Source organism: Oncorhynchus keta, chromosome 4 (genome assembly GCF_023373465.1).
Source record: "Oncorhynchus keta strain PuntledgeMale-10-30-2019 chromosome 4, Oket_V2, whole genome shotgun sequence".
NCBI lineage: Eukaryota > Metazoa > Chordata > Actinopteri > Salmoniformes > Salmonidae > Oncorhynchus > Oncorhynchus keta.
Genome location: NC_068424.1, coordinates 2,026,162 through 2,044,557, shown reverse-complemented (window position 1 = coordinate 2,044,557; position 18,396 = coordinate 2,026,162). Strand labels below are relative to the sequence as shown.

Below are 18,396 nucleotides of genomic sequence, written 5' to 3'. Positions count from 1 at the left end.
TTTTGTTACAGCTGAAGTATTAAAACGGAATTTGTTTTAGTTTTTTGTTTGTTTTTTTTAAATAGCAAAAAAAAGCATTTGTTTTAAGATGGTCGATTGGAACGTTTTTAAATTCTAAATAGCTAGATTTTATATGAAATTAAATGTAATACAATACATATTGGAAAAACTCATTTTAATGTTGAGAAAATTAAATACTGAATAGAAATAGCACCACATTCTGTTGCATTTAATATTTTGTTTTTATTTATTTATTAATTTTAACTTCATTTAACCAGGCAAGTCAGTTAAAAGAACAAATTCTTATTTTCAATGACGGCCTAGGAACAGTGGGTTAACAGCCTGTTCAGGGGCAGAATGACAGACTTTTACCTTGTCAGCTCAGGGATTGCAACCTTTCGGTTACTAGTCCAACGCTCTAACCACTAGTCTATCTGCCTCTACACTCTAACCACTAGTCTACCTGCCTCCTCTACACTCTAACCACTAGGCTACCTGCCTCCTCTACACTCTAACCACTAGGCTACCTGCCTCCTCTACACTCTAACCACTAGGCTACCTGCCTCCTCTATACTCTAACCACTAGGCTACCTGCCTCCTCTACACTCTAACCACTAGTCTACCTGCCACCTCTACACTCTAACCACTAGGCCACCCTGCCTCCTCTACACTCTAACCACTAGTCTACCTGCCACCTCTACACTCTAACCACTAGGCCACCCTGCCTCCTCTACACTCTAACCACTAGTCTACCTGCCTCCTCTACACTCTAACCACTAGACTACCTGCCTCCTCTACACTCAAACCACTAGGCTCCCTGCCTCCTCTACACTCTAACCAGTAGTCTACCTGCCTCCTCTACACTCTAACCACTAGGCTACCTGCCTCCTCTACACTCTAACCACTAGTCTACCTGCCTCCTCTACACTCTAACCACTAGGCTACCTGCCTCCTCTACACTCTAACCACTAGTCTACCTGCCTCCTCTACACTCTAACCACTAGTCTACCTGCCTCCTCTACACTCTAACCACTAGGCTACCTGCCTCCTCTACACTCTAACCACTAGGCCACCCTGCCTCCTCTACACTCTAACCACTAGTCTACCTGCCTCCTCTACACTCTAACCACTAGGCTACCTGCCTCCTCTACACTCTAACCACTAGGCTACCTGCCTCCTCTACACTCTAACCACTAGGCTACCTGCCTCCTCTACACTCTAACCACTAGTCTACCTGCCTCCTCTACACTCTAACCACTAGGCTACCTGCCTCCTCTACACTCTAACCACTAGGCTACCTGCCTCCTCTACACTCTAACCACTAGGCCACCCTGCCTCCTCTACACTCTAACCACTAGTCTACCTGCCTCCTCTACACTCTAACCACTAGGCTACCTGCCTCCTCTACGCTCTAACCACTAGGCTACCTGCCTCCTCTACACTCTAACCACTAGGCTACCTGCCTCCTCTACACTCTAACCACTAGGCTACCTGCCTCCTCTACACTCTAACCACTAGGCTACCTGCCTCCTCTACACTCTAACCACTAGTCTACCTGCCTCCTCTACACTCTAACCACTAGTCTACCTGCCTCCTCTACACTCTAACCACTAGGCTACCTGCCTCCTCTACACTCTAACCACTAGGCTACCTGCCTCCTCTACACTCTAACCACTAGGCTACCTGCCTCCTCTACACTCTAACCACTAGGCTACCTGCCTCCTCTACACTCTAACCACTAGTCTACCTGCCTCCTCTACACTCTAACCACTATTCTACCTGCCTCCTCTACACTCTAACCACTAGGCTACCTGCCTCCTCTACACTCTAACCACTAGTCTACCTGCCTCCTCTACACTCTAACCACTAGTCTACCTGCCTCCTCTACACTCTAACCACTAGACTACCTGCCTCCTCTACACTCTAACCACTAGGCTCCTGCCTCCTCTACACTCTAACCAGTAGTCTACCTGCCTCCTCTACACTCTAACCACTAGTCTACCTGCCTCCTCTACACTCTAACCACTAGTCTACCTGCCTCCTCTACACTCTAACCACTAGGCTACCTGCCTCCTCTACACTCTAACCACTAGTCTACCTGCCTCCTCTACACTCTAACCACTAGTCTACCCTGCCTCCTCTACACTCTAACCACTAGGCTACCTGCCTCCTCTACACTCTAACCACTAGGCCACCCTGCCTCCTCTACACTCTAACCACTAGTCTACCTACCTCCTCTACACTCTAACCACTAGGCTACCTGCCTCCTCTACACTCTAACCACTAGGCTACCTGCCTCCTCTACACTCTAACCACTAGGCTACCTGCCTCCTCTACACTCTAACCACTAGTCTACCTGCCTCCTCTACACTCTAACCACTAGGCTACCTGCCTCCTCTACACTCTAACCACTAGGCTACCTGCCTCCTCTACACTCTAACCACTAGGCCACCCTGCCTCCTCTACACTCTAACCACTAGTCTACCTGCCTCCTCTACACTCTAACCACTAGGCTACCTGCCTCCTCTACACTCTAACCACTAGGCTACCTGCCGCCTCTACACTCTAACCACTAGGCTACCTGCCTCCTCTACACTCTAACCACTAGGCTACCTGCTGCCTCTACACTCTAACCACTAGGCTACCTGCCTCCTCTACACTCTAACCACTAGTCTACCTGCCTCCTCTACACTCTAACCACTAGTCTACCTGCCTCCTCTACACTCTAACCACTAGGCTACCTGCCTCCTCTACACTCTAACCACTAGGCTACCTGCCTCCTCTACACTCTAACCACTAGTCTACCTGCCTCCTCTACACTCTAACCACTAGGCTACCTGCCTCCTCTACACTCTAACCACTAGTCTACCTGCCTCCTCTACACTCTAACCACTAGTCTACCTGCCTCCTCTACACTCTAACCACTAGGCTACCTGCCTCCTCTACACTCTAACCACTAGTCTACCTGCCTCCTCTACACTCTAACCACTAGGCTACCTGCCTCCTCTACACTCTAACCACTAGTCTACCTGCCTCCTCTACACTCTAACCACTAGTCTACCTGCCTCCTCTACACTCTAACCACTAGTCTACCTGCCTCCTCTACACTCTAACCACTAGGCTACCTGCCTCCTCTACACTCTAACCACTAGGCTACCTGCCTCCTCTACACTCTAACCACTAGGCTACCTGCCTCCTCTACACTCTAACCACTATGCTACCTGCCTCCTCTACACTCTAACCACTAGGCTACCTGCCTCCTCTACACTCTAACCACTAGTCTACCTGCCTCCTCTACACTCTAACCACTAGGCTACCTGCCTCCTCTACACTCTAACCACTAGGCTACCTGCCTCCTCTACACTCTAACCACTAGGCTACCTGCCTCCTCTACACTCTAACCACTAGGCTACCTGCCTCCTCTACACTCTAACCACTAGTCTACCTGCCTCCTCTACACTCTAACCACTAGGCTACCTGCCTCCTCTACACTCTAACCACTAGGCTACCTGCCTCCTCTACACTCTAACCACTAGGCTACCTGCCTCCTCTACACTCTAACCACTAGGCTACCTGCCACCTCTACACTCTAACCACTAGGCTACCTGCCTCCTCTACACTCTAACCACTAGGCTACCTGCCTCCTCTACACTCTAACCACTAGGCTACCTGCCTCCTCTACACTCTAACCACTAGGCTACCTGCCACCTCTACACTCTAACCACTAGGCTACCTGCCTCCTCTACACTCTAACCACTAGGCTACCTGCCTCCTCTACACTCTAACCACTAGGCTACCTGCCACCTCTACACTCTAACCACTAGTCTACCTGCCTCCTCTACACTCTAACCACTAGTCTACCTGCCACCTCTACACTCTAACCACTAGGCTACCTGCCACCTCTACACTCTAACCACTAGGCTACGCTGCCACCTCTACACTCTAACCACTAGGCTACCTGCCACCTCTACACTCTAACCACTAGTCTACCTGCCACCTCTACACTCTAACCACTAGTCTACCTGCCTCCTCTACACTCTAACCACTAGACTACCTGCCTCCTCTACACTCTAACCACTAGGCTACCTGCCTCCTCTACACTCTAACCACTAGGCTACCCTGCCACCTCTACACTCTAACCACTAGGCTACCTGCCTCCTCTACACTCTAACCACTAGTCTACCTGCCACCTCTACACTCTAACCACTAGGCTACCTGCCACCTCTACACTCTAACCACTAGGCTACGCTGCCACCTCTACACTCTAACCACTAGGCTACCTGCCTCCTCTACACTCTAACCACTAGTCTACCTGCCACCTCTACACTCTAACCACTAGTCTACCTGCCACCTCTACACTCTAACCACTAGTCTACCTGCCACCTCTACACTCTAACCACTAGTCTACCTGCCCCCTATACACTCTAACCACTAGTCTACCTGCCTCCTCTACACTCTAACCACTAGGCTACCTGCCTCCTCTACACTCTAACCACTAGGCTACCTGCCTCCTCTACACTCTAACCACTAGTCTACCTGCCACCTCTACACTCTAACCACTAGTCTACCTGCCTCCTCTACACTCTAACCACTAGGCTACCTGCCTCCTCTACACTCTAACCACTAGGCTACCTGCCTCCTCTACACTCTAACCACTAGGCTACCTGCCTCCTCTACACTCTAACCACTAGGCTACCTGCCACCTCTACACTCTAACCACTAGGCTACCTGCCTCCTCTACACTCTAACCACTAGGCTACCTGCCTCCTCTACACTCTAACCACTAGGCTACCTGCCTCCTCTACACTCTAACCACTAGGCTACCTGCCACCTCTACACTCTAACCACTAGGCTACCTGCCTCCTCTACACTCTAACCACTAGGCTACCTGCCTCTCTCTACACTCTAACCACTAGGCTACCTGCCACCTCTACACTCTAACCACTAGTCTACCTGCCTCCTCTACACTCTAACCACTAGGCTACCTGCCACCTCTACACTCTAACCACTAGGCTACCCTGCCACCTCTACACTCTAACCACTAGGTTACCCTGCCACCTCTACACTCTAACCACTAGGCTACCTGCCTCCTCTACACTCTAACCACTAGGCTACCTGCCACCTCTACACTCTAACCACTAGGCTACCTGCCTCCTCTACACTCTAACCACTAGTCTACCTGCCTCCTCTACACTCTAACCACTAGGCTACCCTGCCACCTCTACACTCTAACCACTAGGCTACCTGCCTCCTCTACACTCTAACCACTAGTCTACCTGCCACCTCTACACTCTAACCACTAGGCTACCCTGCCACCTCTACACTCTAACCACTAGGCTACGCTGCCACCTCTACACTCTAACCACTAGGCTACCTGCCTCCTCTACACTCTAACCACTAGTCTACCTGCCACCTCTACACTCTAACCACTAGTCTACCTGCCTCCTCTACACTCTAACCACTAGTCTACCTGCCTCCTCTACACTCTAACCACTAGGCTACCTGCCTCCTCTACACTCTAACCACTAGGCTACCTGCCTCCTCTACACTCTAACCACTAGTCTACCTGCCACCTCTACACTCTAACCACTAGTCTACCTGCCTCCTCTACACTCTAACCACTAGGCTACCTGCCTCCTCTACACTCTAACCACTAGTCTACCTGCCACCTCTACACTCTAACCACTAGTCTACCTGCCTCCTCTACACTCTAACCACTAGGCTACCTGCCTCCTCTACACTCTAACCACTAGTCTACCTGCCTCCTCTACACTCTAACCACTAGTCTACCTGCCTCCTCTACACTCTAACCACTAGGCTACCTGCCTCCTCTACACTCTAACCACTAGGCTACCTGCCTCCTCTACACTCTAACAATATGAATAAAGACTCCGTCCATAAGTGAAACCCGTGTTTGTGTAGAGCACAGGAGGCTGTTGAGAGGAAGACGGCTCGTAGTAATGTCTGAAATGGAGTGAACGGAGTGAACTTATCAACCACTTTGAAACCATGTGTCTGACGCGTGCGACACCATTACTCCATATAATTCCATTCCCCTCAATTAGTCAGCCACTGGCAGCCAGTGTTGTGTAGTAATCGTCTGGAAGTACGAGCGATACCGTCAGTACGAGCGATACCGTCAGTACGAGCGATACCGTCAGTACGAGCGATACCGTCAGTACGAGCGATACCGTTGTCAGTGTTGTGTAGTGATCGTCTGGAAGTACCAGCGATACCGTCAGTACCAGCGATACCGTCAGTACGAGCGATACCGTTGTCAGTGTTGTGTAGTGATCGTCTGGAAGTACCAGCGATACTGTTGTCAGTGTTGTGTAGTGATCGTCTGGAAGTACCAGTGATACCGTCAGCCTACAACCTGCCAGTGTTGTGTAGTGATCGTCTGGAAGTACCAGCGATACCGTCTCTGTGTGATGTAAGACAACAGCGGTTAACGAACAGTGTTAATAAAGACTGTCCAGGGCTGATTATCTTTGAGTATTTCTTAGTGTTGTCGCGTTATTAAGAATCAGCAAGTAAGCGTTTGGTTGAACGACGTATAGCATGTGTCGTGTACCTACGACTAATACAACTTGAAACTTGTAAGAGAATATGCCAGAACTATGGCTATTCAGAGAGATGTAGTAAGGCTCGAGATTCAGAGAGAAGCCATTAGTACAATGGTCTTCTGTGCTGCGTTCTACTGGTCTCTCTCTCTCACACTGTAGAGTCCTCTCCTCACAGTTGGAGAGACAGGGGTCAGTGACTGGTCGATCCCAGATGGGCTCTTTACAGCAGCACTTCTTCTATACACACTAAACACACACACACACACACACACACACACACACACACACACACACACACACACACACACACACACACACACACACACACACACACACACACACACACACACACACACACACACACACACACACACACACACACACACACAGAGAGACACACACACACACTGGAGGCATTAATGTCTTTTTCCACTCTGGGTTAAGATGGTGTTGTAGCTGCTTTGTCCCTCAAACAGACTTCACAGAGCTGTCTTTGTCCCTCAGAGTGACTTCACAGAGCTGTCTTTGTCCCTCAGAGTGACTTCACAGAGCTGTCTTTGTCCCTCAGAGTGACTTCACAGAGCTGTCTTTGTCCCTCAGAGTGACTTCACAGAGCTGTCTTTGTCCCTCAGAGTGACTTCACAGAGCTGTCTTTGTCCCTCAGAGTGACTTCACAGAGCTGTCTTTGTTCCTCAGAGTGACTTCACAGAGCTGTCTTTGTCCCTCAGAGTGACTTCACAGAGCTGTCTTTGTCCCTAACTTTTTGGGGGGTCGATTAATTCCGTCGATATACGTATCCAAAATGTCCATTTATTTGGCGCGTTTGATCCAGAAAAACACTGGTTCCAACTTGTGCAACGTGACTACAAAATATCTCATAAGTTACCTGTAAGCTTTGCCAAAGCATTTCAAACTACTTTTGTAACACAACTTGAGGTATTTGTAAATGTATATAATCGATCACATTGTAGACGGGATGATCTGTGTTCAATAGTAGAGAGAGTAGTAGTAGAGTAAAACAAACTGACACTACCTTTCTAACCTTTCTGGTCACGTGCCTCTATCTAACAGTACACATCAAGTGACCCTCGTTCAAGATGGCCGTACTTCTTCATCACACAAAGGAATAACCTCAACCAATTTCTAAAGACTGTTGACATCCAGTGGAAGTGATAGGAACTGCAAGAAGGTCCCTTAGAAATCTGGATGAAAAACCATTGAAAAGAGAGTGACCCCCCCAAAAAAATCTGAATGGTTTTTCCTCTGGGTTTCGTCTGCTAAATAAGTTCTGTTATACTCACAGACATGATTCAAACGGCTTTAGAAACTTAAGAGTGTTTTCTATCCGAATCCACTAATACTATGCATATCTTATCTTCTGGTGATGAGTAGCAGGCAGTTGAATTTGGGCATGCATTTCAAATACTTCCCCGTCACACATAAGTTTTAATACTTTTAATTTAATACTTTAATACTTTTATACTTTTAATTAGTTTCCGTCAGACTGTAATGCTGTGATATTGATCTATAAACTGCTACCAATCAATCACTGTGACCCGACTAATCAGGGAGCAGTCCATCATGAATGTCACTGAGGAAGCTGAACACAACAGAGAGGAAGCTGAACACTATAGAGAGGAAGCTGAACACTATAGAGAGGAAGCTGAACACTACAGAGAGGAAGCTGAACGCTACAGAGAGGAAGTTGAACACTATGAAGAGGAAGCTGAACACAACAGAGAGGAAGCTGAACACTATAGAGAGGAAGCTGAACGCTACAGAGAGGAAGTTGAACACTATGAAGAGGAAGCTGAACACAACAGAGAGGAAGCTGAACACTATAGAGAGGAAGCTGAACGCTACAGAGAGGAAGTTGAACACTATGAAGAGGAAGCTGAACACAACAGAGAGGAAACTGAACACTACAGAGAGGAAGCTGAACACTACAGAGAGGAAGCTGAACACTATAGAGAGGAAGTTGAACACTATGAAGAGGAAGCTGAACACAACAGAGAGGAAGCTGAACACTACAGAGAGGAAGCTGAACACTACAGAGAGGAAGCTGGACACTACAGAGAGGAAGTTGAACACTATGAAGAGGAAGCTGAACACAACAGAGAGGAAGCTGAACACTACAGAGAGGAAGTTGAACACTACAGAGAGGAAGTTGAACACTACAGAGAGGAAGTTGAACACTACAGAGAGGAAGTTGAACACTACAGAGAGGAAGCTGAACACAACAGAGAGGAAGCTGAACACTACAGAGAGGAAGTTGAACACTACAGAGAGGAAGTTGAACACTACAGAGAGGAAGCTGAACACTAAGCAGAGAGGAAGGTGAACACTACAGAGAGGAAGTTGAACACTACAGAGAGGAAGTTGAACACTACAGAGAGGAAGTTGAACACTACAGAGAGGAAGTTGAACACTACAGAGAGGAAGATGAACACAACAGAGAGGAAGTTGAACACTACAGAGAGGAAGTTGAACACTACAGAGAGGAAGTTGAACACAACAGAGAGGAAGCTGAACACTACAGAGAGGAAGCTGAACACAACAGAGAGGAAGCTGAACACTACAGAGAGGAAGATGAACACAACAGAGAGGAAGTTGAACACTACAGAGAGGAAGTTGAACACTACAGAGAGGAAGTTGAACACTACAGAGAGGAAGTTGAACACTACAGAGAGGAAGTTGAACACTACAGAGAGGAAGTTGAACACTACAGAGAGGAAGCTGAACACAACAGAGAGGAAGCTGAACACTACAGAGAGGAAGTTGAACACTACAGAGAGGAAGTTGAACACAACAGAGAGGAAGTTGAACACTACAGAGAGGAAGTTTAACACAACAGAGAGGAAGCTGAACACTACAGAGAGGAAGCTGAACACAACAGAAAGGAAGCTGAACACTACAGAGAGGAAGTTGAACACTACAGAGAGGAAGTTGAACACTACAGAGAGGAAGTTGAACACAACAGAGGAAGCTGAACACTACAGAGAGGAAGCTGAACACTACAGAGAGGAAGTTGAACACAACAGAGAGGAAGGTGAACACTACAGAGAGGAAGCTGAACACTACAGAGAGGAAGATGAACACAACAGAGAGGAAGTTGAACACTACAGAGAGGAAGTTGAACACTACAGAGAGGAAGTTGAACACTACAGAGAGGAAGTTGAACACTACAGAGAGGAAGTTGAACACTACAGAGAGGAAGTTGAACACTACAGAGAGGAAGCTGAACACTACAGAGAGGAAGTTGAACACTACAGAGAGGAAGCTGAACACTACAGAGAGGAAGTTGAACACTACAGAGAGGAAGTTGAACACTACAGAGAGGAAGTTGAACACTACAGAGAGGAAGCTGAACACAACAGAGAGGAAGTTGAACACAACAGAGAGGAAGCTGAACACAACAGAGAGGAAGTTGAACACTACAGAGAGGAAGTTGAACACTACAGAGAGGAAGTTGAACACAACAGAGAGGAAGTTGAACACTACAGAGAGGAAGTTGAACACTACAGAGAGGAAGTTGAACACAACAGAGAGGAAGCTGAACACTACAGAGTCCTGGTCAAATCTAGTATGGCTATACAATTATATTATTATATTATACAACTATACAAGTACTGGGTACATTTGGGACAAACTATTAATCCTGTTCACTTGGCTGCTCCAGACCGAGCCCCAGTCTGCTGAAAAGGGGCTTTATCGGCATGGGAAACATATGTTATTATATACATTGTGAAATAGATCATTAACAAAAGTGAAATCAACAATAAAAATGAATATTAAACATTCCACAGTTCCAAAAGAATAATAAATAAATAAAGAAAGAAAAATAAAATAAAGAATAAAGAATAAATACATTTCAAATGTCATATTATGTTATAACGATGTGCAAATGGTTAAAGTACAAAAGGGAAAACAAATGTAGAGCAACAATGTACAAAAATGCGAAATGGAAAATAAAAAATAAAAAATATAAAATAAAAAAATAAATAAACATAAATATGGGTTGTATTTAACATGGTGTTTGTTCTTCACTGGTTGCCCTTTTCTTGTGGCAACAGGTCACAAATCTTGCTGCTGTGACGTCACACTGTGGTATTTCACCCAGTAGATATGGGAGTCTGTTTTCTAATTCTTTATGGATCTGAGTAATCTGAGGGAAATATGTCTCTAATATGGTCATACGTTGGACAGGAGGTTAGGGAAGTGCAGCTCAGTTTCCACCTCATTTTGTGGGCAGTGAGCACATAGCCTGTCTTCTCTTGAGAGCCATGTCTGCCTACGGCGGCCTTTCTCAATAGCAAGGCTATGCTCACTGAGTCTGTACACAGTCAAAGCTGTCCTTAAGTTTGGGTCAGTCACAGTGGTCAGGTATTCTGCCGCTGTGTACTCTCTGTTTAGGGCCAAATAGCATTCTAGTTTGCTCTGTGTTTTTGTTAATTCTTTACAATGTGTCAATTATCTTTTTGTTTTCTCATGATTTGGTTGGGACTATTTGTGCTGCTGTCCTGGGGCTCTGTGGGGTGTGTTTGTGTTTGTGAACAGAGCCCCAGGACCAGCTTGCTTAGGGGACTCTTCTCCAGGTTCATCTCTCTGTAGGTGATGGCTTTGTTATGGAAGATTTGGAAATCACTTTCTTTTGGGGTTGAAGAATTTAATTAGAACTTCTTAGGGATAGCCCCCTTTAAAACAAATGTTCACCTATAATGACCCAAATCTAACTGCCTGTAGCTCAGAACCTAAAGCAAGGATATGCATATTCCTGGTACCATTTGAAAGGAAACACTTTAAAGTTTGTGGCATGTAGGAGAGTATATCACAGTAGATCAGGTAGAAGAAAATACAAAGAAAAAACAACCTGTGTTTTTCTACCACCATCTTTGAAATGCAAGAAAAAGGTCATAGTTCTAGCCATCACTCTGGCCGTAATTCCGATGGTGTCCACCAGATGGCAGCAGTGTATGCACACAGTTTCAGATGGATCATTTGAAGTATGAGTAAACAACAAGACTTTTAGTGCGAAGTCCCCAAGTACATTTGTACAAATCGTGAAGGAGACATTCGTATTCAAAATACATTGTTCTACAAGAATATCGTCAAATCTGTATACTTGGACTTTGATTCAGCTTTTCCAGTATTAGTAGACATATTATGAGTTCAACACTTCCAAAACAACCAGTTTTCATAACTTCATAATTCTGAATATCCTTATAATTTTGTCCAAAATGAAAAGGCATGCTGTCGTACAAGGTTAGTAGCCCGTAAAGCCCAGCTGATTGGCTATCTTGCTCGCTTTGTTTAGCCCCGATTGGTAAGATTATTTGACAAAGATACAGTCATTCAAGTGATGGCCGCCCGCGTCATCGGGCGTGCCATGAATGCGTCGCTCTCTGACCAAATATGGTGTCCTACAAAGGATACAAATAGGATATCCTACAGCCCTAATGAAATAGTGAAGTCTCGTTATCTTATAATATATAATAATAATAATATATGCCATTTAGCTGACGCTTTTATCCAAAGCGACTTACAGTCATGTGTGCATACATTCTACGTATGGGTGGTCCCGGGAATCGAACCCACTACCCTGGCGTTACAAGCGCCATGCTCTACCAACTGAGCCACAGAAGGACCACTATAGGATCTCTGAGGAAGAGATACGAACGTGATTTGATTCATGAAAACAACGTTTAGGGATTTTCACAGATTCACAGATGCCAACTGAACGAGTGGAAATACAAATGCGATCGTGGACTTTTTTGGAAAAATATTTTATCTAACTAAATGACACATTATGTCTCTGGCACCCATTGGATGATAAATCAGAGCAGGATTTTCAGAATGTAAATAAACATTTCACCTTCAGAGGTGATTTTATCAAACCTATCGTGGTGAAAAAAAAGTGTTTTGTTGTTTAGAGCTCTCTCCAAACAATAGGCATTTTGTCTCAGTAATAGCTAATAGAAATTGAACAGTGCAGTTATATTAACAATAATTTAAGCTTTCAGCTTTTAAGACAGTTCTATTCTCTTCTAGTTCAACATTTGTTGTTACTCTAAAATCTTGATATAACTGTCCCGTTGATGCCGATCCAGCTCTATTCTGGATTTTGATAATTAGCGGATATCGGCCTATTTCTGCTCTGCATGCATTATTTGGTGTTCTACGTTGTAAACAGAGGATATTTTTTTCAGAATTCTATATGCAGAGTCTCAAAAGGTCGCAGATGTAAATGAGAACTTGTTCTCAACTAGCCTACCTGGCTAAATAAAGGTGAAATAAAAAAATAAAATTGGTGTTTGTGCCATTTTGTGCATTTTTGGTTGGTGAGCGGACCCCAGACCTCACAACCATTAAGGAAAATGGGTTCTATTATTATTATTATTATTATATCTAAGTTCCTTTTGATGGCATAGCCCTTCTTGCCTTGTCTCACAGATCGTTCACAGCTTTTTGGAAGTTACCTGTGGCGCTGATGTTTAGGCCAAGGTCTGTATAGTTTGTTGTGTGTTCTAGGGCAACGGTGTCTAGATGGAATTTGTATTTGTGGTCCTGGCGTCTGGACCTATTTTGTAACACCATTATTTTGGTCTTACTGAGATTTACTGTCAGGGCACAGGTCTGACAGCATCTGTGCAGAAGATATAGGTGCTGCTGTAGGCCCCCATTGGTTGGAGACAGAAGCACCAGATCATCAGCAAACCGTAGACATTTGACTTCAGATTCTAGTAGGGTGAGGCCGGGTGCTGCAGACTGCTCTAGTGCCCGCGCCAATTCGTTGATATATAGGTTGAAGAGGGTGGGGCTTAAGCTGCATCCCTGTCTCACCCCACGGCCCTGTGGGAAGAAATGTCTGTGTTTTTTGACTATTTTAACCTCACACTTGTTGTTTGTGTACATGGATTTCATAATGTTCTGTGTTTTTACCCCCAACACCACTTTCCATCAATTTGTATAGCAGACCCTCATGCCAAATTGAGTAGAAGGCTTTCTTGAAGTCAACAAAGTTTTGGTTTGTTTGTTTCAGGGTGAATACGTGGTCGTACGATAATTTGGTAAAAAGACAATTTGACATTTGCTCAGTACATTGTCTGCTGTTAATGATAATGCAGAGGATTTCTCCAAGATTGATGTTGATGCATATCCCACGGTAGTTATTGGGGTCAAATTTGTCTCCACCTCTGTGGATTGGGATGATCAGTCCTGGTCTCCACATTTTGGGAAAGATGCCAGAGCTAAGGATGATGTTAAAGAGATTTAGTATAGTCAATTGTAATTTGTTGTCTGTCTTTTATCATTTCATTGAGGATTCCATCAACACAGGCCTTTTTGGTTTGGCAGGGTATTTATTTTGTCCTGTATTTCGTTCAAGGTAATTGGAGAATCCAGTGGGTTCTGGTAATCTTTAATAGTTGATTCTAAGATTTGTATTTGATCATGTATATGTTTTTAGCTCTTTGTTCTTTGTTAGAGAGCCAAAAAGATTCTCTCTCTCTCTCTTTGCCTCTCAATTAAATTAAATTAAATTCAATTGACTTTATTGACATGGCAAGTTCAGTATTACTCACCTTGTCAAAGTATACATATAGAAAAATAAAAAACATATATTTATATATAATATATATATATCCTTCAGTCTTTAATAGTTAAACCGTTAAAGTTTTGTACTTGATCACATTTGGTGTACCTACCATAGGAGTCCCCTCAAAGCCTACCATTGACTATGTACATACCCAGCGTGCGACAGAGCTGCAGGAGTTGTGACCCGATTTTGTTGGTTATGTTGTCATAGTTGTGCCTAGGGGGGCATATGGGGGAGGGAATGCTGTCACCTCCAGGTAGGTGTTTGTCCCCCTGTGTGCTGAGGGTGTCAGGTTCTTGTCCGGTTCTGGAATTTAGGCCACCACAGATTAGTACATGTCCCTGGGCCTGGAAATGATTGATTTCCCACTCCAGGATGGAGAAGCTGTCTTCATTAAAGTATGGGGATTCTAGTGGGGGGATATAGGTAGTACACAGGGAGACTCTCTGTAACCTAGAGGACAACCAGTGGGTCCATCTCCTTTATACCACCCACTTGGTAATGTGGTGGATGGGACTACCAGCTCTCTGTAACCTAGAGGGCAACCAGTGGGTCCATCTCCTCTATACCCTGTTTCACACCTGGTAGTGTGGTGGATGGGACTACCAGCTCTCTGTAACCTAGAGGACAACCAGTGGGTCCGTCTTCTCTATATTATTTTTCTTGTAGGATGACAATGTCGGTATTTCCGATTTCCTTGACAAAGTCCAGGTTCCTGCTCTTTAGTCCGAAGGCAGATGACCTCAGGCCTTGGATATCTCAGGATGAGATAGTGAAGGCTTTGTGTTCCATAAAGTGTCCAATGTTGTTGGTTTGGCATGAGACCAGTAAGTGTGAGCAGAGCCTGCTGAGCATCTGGTACATGCCCTTTGCTTGGGCTAGTGTAAGAGTGGAGGTTGGGCCTGTATGCCCACTCACGTCCTGGGCTTATGTGTGACTTCCATGTTGAGGCTCTCTTTGCGGGGTTGGGGGGCATGGGGTAGGCAAGAGGTGCATAGGTCTGATCTGAGGTGGTCTAAATCTCTCTCTCTCTCTCTCTCTCTCTCTCTCCTTCTCTCTCTCTCTGTGTCACCCTCATCACTGCAACCTGATCTTGTATCCTTCTCTAATAACACTGACATAGAGGACAACTACTGGGTTCAGATTAGAGTCATATGCTTCCTCCTGGGTGTTGATCTGAAAAAATTGGTAGTATGAGGGCCAACTGCAGTATGAGGGCCAACTGCAGTATGAGGGCCAACTGCAGTATGAGGGCCAACTGTAGTATGAGGGCCAACTGTAGTATGAGGGCCAACTGTAGTTTGAGGGCCAACTGTAGTATTAGGGCCAACTGCAGTATGAGGGCCAACTGTAGTATGAGGGCCAACTGTAGTATGAGGGCCAACTGTAGTATGAGGGCCAACTGTAGTATGAGGGCCAACTGCAGTATGAGGGCCAACTGTAGTATGAGGGCCAACTGTAGTATGAGGGCCAACTGTAGTATGAGGGCCAACTGTAGTATGAGGGCCAACTGTAGTATGAGGGCCAACTGTAGTATGAGGGCCAACTGTAGTATCAGGGCCAACTGTAGTATGAGGGCCAACTGTAGTATGAGGGCCAACTGTAGTATGAGGCCCTACTGTAGTATGACTACCTGGACTCGATGGACAAGATGGACTAGATGGACTAGATTGACTACCTGGACTAGATGGACTAGATGGAATACCTGGACTAGATGAACTAGATGGACTAGATTGACTACCTGGACTAGATGGACTAGATGGAATACCTGGACTAGATGGACTAGATGGACTGTCTAGACTACCTGGACTAGATGGACTAGATGGACTACCTGGACTAGATGGACTAGATGGAATACCTGGACTAGATGAACTAGATGGACTGCCTGGACTACCTGGACTAGATGGACTAGATGGAATACCTGGACTAGATGGAATACCTGGACTACCTGGACTAGATGGACTGCCTGGACTAGATTGACTACCTAGACTAGATGGACTAGATGGACTAGATGGACTACCTGGACTAGATGGAATACCTGGACTAGATGGACTGCCTGGACTACCTGGACTAGATGGACTACCTGGACTAGATGGACTAGATGGACTACCTGGACTAGATGAACTAGATGGACTGCCTGGACTAGATGTAATACCTGGACTACCTGGACTAGATGGACTAGATGGACTACCTGGACTAGATGGACTACCTGGACTAGATGAACTAGATGGACTGCCTGGACTAGATTGACTACCTGGACTAGATGGACTAGATGGACTGCCTGGACTAGATGGACTAGATGGACTACCTGGACTAGATGGACTAGATGGACTACCTGGACTAGATGAACTAGATGGACTGCCTGGACTAGATGTACTAGCTGGACTACCTGGACTAGATGGACTAGATGGACTACCTGGACTAGATGGACTTACTTTTAAACATGGCTTCTTCAAGAAAACACATCTCAGAAGAGACCACCAGTTCATCAGTATGATAGAAAATGTCTCCCAAATTACTTTGGCAGTGCATTAAGCAGTTTACTGTGCCACACACACACACACGCGCAGACACAAACATGCACACACACACGCCACACACACGCACACACACACACACAATACTACTTCCTCCAAAACTGGATTTCACAACCAACAGCTTTGAACATCACCTAATCAGGATGATTACTACAGCAGTTTGAACATCATCTAATCAGGATGATTACTACAGCAGTTTGAACATCACCTAATCAGGATGATTACTACAGCAGTTTGAACATCACCTAATCAGGATGATTACTACAGCAGTTTGAACATCACCTAATCAGGATGATTACTACAGCAGTTTGAACATCACCTAATCAGGATGATTACTACAGCAGTTTGAACATCACCTAATCAGGATGATTACTACAGCAGTTTGAACATCAGCTAATCAGGATGATTACTACAGCAGTTTGAACATCATCTAATCAGGATGATTACTACAGCAGTTTGAACATCACCTAATCAGGATGATTACTACAGCAGTTTGAACATCACCTAATCAGGATGATTACTACAGCAGTTTGAACATCACCTAATCAGGATGATTACTACAGCAGTTTGAACATCACCTAATCAGGATGATTACTACAGCAGTTTGAACATCACCTAATCAGGATGATTACTACAGCAGTTTGATCATCACCTAATCAGGATGATTACTACAGCAGTTTGAACATCACCTAATCAGGATGATTACTACAGCAGTTTGAACATCACCTAATCAGGATGATTACTACAGCAGTTTGAACATCACCTAATCAGGATGATTACTACAGCAGTTTGAACATCACCTAATCAGGATGATTACTACAGCAGTTTGAACATCACCTAATCAGGATGATTACTACAGCAGTTTGAACATCACCTATTCAGATGATTACTACAGCAGTTAGAACATCACCTAATCAGGATGATTACTACAGCAGTTTGAACATCACCTAATCAGGATGATTACTACAGCAGTTTGAACATCACCTAATCAGGATGATTACTACAGCAGTTTGAACATCACCTAATCAGGATGATTACTACAGCAGTTTGAACATCACCTAATCAGGATGATTACTACAGCAGTTTGAACATCACCTAATCAGATGATTACTACAGCAGTTTGAACATCACCTAATCAGATGATTACTACAGCAGTTTGATCATCACCTAATCAGGATGATTACTACAGCAGTTTGAACATCACCTAATCAGGATGATTACTACAGCAGTTTGAACATCACCTAATCAGGATGATTACTACAGCAGTTTGAACATCACCTAATCAGGATGATTACTACAGCAGTTTGAACATCACCTAATCAGGATGATTACTACAGCAGTTTGAACATCACCTAATCAGGATGATTACTACAGCAGTTTGAACATCACCTAATCAGGATGATTACTACAGCAGTTAGAACATCACCTAATCAGGATGATTACTACAGCAGTTTGAACATCACCTAATCAGGATGATTACTACAGCAGTTTGAACATCACCTAATCAGGATGATTACTACAGCAGTTTGAACATCACCTAATCAGGATGATTACTACAGCAGTTTGAACATCACCTAATCAGGATGATTACTACAGCAGTTTGAACATCACCTAATCAGGATGATTACTACAGCAGTTTGATCATCACCTAATCAGGATGATTACTACAGCAGTTTGAACATCACCTAATCAGGATGAT

General features: G+C 44.8%; 1 long non-coding RNA gene across 1 annotated transcript; it reads right to left on the bottom strand.

Annotated features, from left to right (window-relative positions):
- Positions 1–709: 709 nt before the first annotated feature.
- On the bottom strand, positions 710–5,379 carry LOC127916520 (uncharacterized). Its single transcript, XR_008095140.1, has 4 exons — positions 5,116–5,379; positions 3,062–4,888; positions 2,164–2,965; positions 710–1,683 (listed from the first exon to the last, which is right to left on the bottom strand). It is a non-coding gene; the product is annotated as an uncharacterized LOC127916520 (long non-coding RNA).
- Between the last annotated feature and the right edge of the window lie 13,017 nt (positions 5,380–18,396).